General features: G+C 50.6%; 1 protein-coding gene across 5 annotated transcripts in view; it reads right to left on the bottom strand.

Annotated features, from left to right (window-relative positions):
- Bclaf3 (BCLAF1 and THRAP3 family member 3) overlaps window positions 1-2,460 on the bottom strand; it is a 52,479-nt gene extending 50,019 nt beyond the window's left edge. For 4 of the 5 annotated variants that reach the window (XM_021187977.2, XM_029534462.1, XM_029534463.1 and 1 more), the window contains exon 1: window positions 2,381-2,460. The gene's annotated coding sequence lies outside the window, so the exon portion shown is untranslated. Of the gene's footprint in view, window positions 1-265; window positions 362-2,380 lie in introns of all 5 variants that reach the window. The other variant, XM_029534461.1, reaches the window with a different exon arrangement.
- Between the last annotated feature and the right edge of the window lie 74 nt (window positions 2,461-2,534).

Raw genomic sequence — 2,534 nt, 5'->3', positions numbered from 1 at the left:
AAAAAATTAAAACAAGTTCTTAATAGTACCTAGACTAACCTCAAACTTCTGCATCTCAACCAGACTTTGTCCCACATACCTGTAATCCAAACACTAGCAAGCCTGAGGCTATGAGCTGCTACAAAAACATGGCCTGGGAGGAGGAGGAGGAGGAGGAGGAGGAGGAGGAGGAGAACTACTACTACTACTACTACTACTACTACTACTACTACTACTACTACTACTAAGGGCTAGTGATACAGCTAAATTGGTACAAATTGATTACCTTGCATGCAGGAAATCCTGGGCTCAATTCACAGCACTGCAAGAAACACACACCTCACACCTGATTTTGCAATCTTTTGACTTTTCCTTTTGAGTTCTGGAAATACAAATCATGGATTCAAACATGCTAGACAAGTACTCTACCAATGCTACTCCATGCCTAGCCCCAGAATAGTTTTCAAAAACTAGACCTTTTAAAAATATGTCCTTGTGTGTGTGTGCCCAAGAAGAGCAGAGAAATACATCTTTTTCAGTAGCTGTCTACATAACTATTTTTTTAAGACAGCAATCTTTCATACCACCTGAAGTTCACCATTTCAGCTTAACTGAATGGTTAGCAAGCCTCAGAAACTCGCCTGTCTTTTTCTTGAGAGCTGGGGTTAGAGATAAACACTTTGCTGGGGGCTTTTTATTCAGGTACTAGGGATCTTAACCCCAGTTGTCATGATTTCACAGCAAGTACATTACTGACTGGGCCATTTTCCCCAGCTCCAAAATTTTACATTTAAAATTTTTGTGCTTCAAGATGCTTCTGTGCTCTGAAACTTTTACAAGAAAGTAAAACCTGTGGTAAGACAAAGTATGTGAAATATACTTTCCATAAATGTTTCATATGACCCTAAAAGAAAGGTAAGACAAACATAATCCCTTGTTCACTGCTGAGGAAATAGAAAAAGTTAAGTGATTTGGTCAAGGTAATCAGATATATTATAATTCAAGTAAGTCATAACTTCAAAACCCTTGTTCACTTAGAAAAACCCTTACTAACTTGTTTTATTTTTTAGAACACTGAATAACTGAGAAGCTGAACTGCTATTAATAACCGAGGAAAATAAAACAAACATGACTGGCATGCACCTGCAATCCTAGCATTTAGGGGCCAGAGACAGGGAATCAGAACCTCAAGGCTTATCCTTGACTACACTGTGAGTTCCAAACCATCCTTTCTTTAAAGACTCCCTTTAGAAAAAAAGTGGGGGGGAGGGGAGAAAAAAAGAAAGCCTCAACATAAATGAACAAACAAACAAGCCTTTTAAAGTTTTGGACCTGTTCACATCTAGGAAAACGTTTAAACATGCCAGGCCTGGTCATGCAGGCCTATAATCTCAACCACTCAGGATGGAGAGTGGGTACAAAGTTCGAGGACTGCCCAGCCTGACCAACAGAATGAGTTAAACAGCAGCTTGAGTTGAGTGAGATACTATCTCAAAAGGTACATAGCTCTACGGTGGAGTGCTGGGCCTAGCTTTCATTTCCAGGCTTATCAAAGAAAAAAAAAAGTTCAAAAGGCAGCCTGACCGGGAGCCTCGAGGGCCCTGTTTTCTCCTGGTCGTTTGGAATGTGTTCCAGAGAAGCAGTCACTCAAGGTGTAACTCCAAAAAAGCCCGAAAAAGGAAATATTTCAAGGGCTAAGTTTCTCTAGGGCGGTCCTGACCCGTGGCCCAGTTGACTGAATTCCTCCTCACAGGGAGGTCTGCGCTAGGTAGCCTTTGACCTTCTCCTCGGAGGATGCGGCTCCCGAGGCCAGAGCATCTCTGGCGGACAAAGCTGGGAGCATCGCTCCGCACCGCTGAGCTCTGCTCCGGAGGGCTCGGCGTCCTCGGGCTTCAGTCTCCCGGCACCGCCCCCTCCCTGGTCCCTGGGGACCCACGCGGCACAAGCCTGGCGCCAACACCTGCCCGCCGCTGTGGGGGGCCAAAAAAGGGGAGGGGGGCGGGGTGGCAGGTGGGAGGGCAGGTGCCTGGGCTGGCGGCGGCGGCGGCGGCTGGGGAATGGCACCGGCGGGGACAGCCTCGGAACCCCCCGAGGGCAGAGAGCCAAGCGGGCGCGCCGGGGGGGGGGGGGGGGGGGGCGGTGAGAGAAAACTTTCGGACATCTGGTCGGCCTCCGGGATCTGGGGGAGCCCGTGCCTCGACCGGCGGCAGCCGCTGACGGAAGGCGCCCGCCCCGGCGTGACGGGGAGAAGGGATGCGGTCCCCAGAGAAGCCAAGTCCGCCCGTCACCCCGTGCCCGCCCGCCCGCCACCGTGAGAACGGCCACTCGTGGGAGAAGGACACACCCTCCCTCCCTTACAGGCTCAGGCGTCCTCACTCTGCCGGCTCCCCGGACTGCTCACCCCTCAGAGAAGTCGTCACCATAGACCGTCGCTGTCGCTGAAGCCTCTGCCACCACAGCCGCTGTCGCCGAAGCCTCCGCCACCACAGCCGCTGTCGCCGAAGCCTCCGCCACCACAGCCGCTGTCGCCGAAGCCTCCGCCACCACAGCCGCTG

This window comes from Mus pahari, chromosome X (assembly GCF_900095145.1).
Source record: "Mus pahari chromosome X, PAHARI_EIJ_v1.1, whole genome shotgun sequence".
In the NCBI taxonomy this organism is placed as follows: domain Eukaryota; kingdom Metazoa; phylum Chordata; class Mammalia; order Rodentia; family Muridae; genus Mus; species Mus pahari.
Note: the sequence above shows the minus strand (reverse complement) of the source record. Positions and strands in the feature narration are given on the sequence as shown.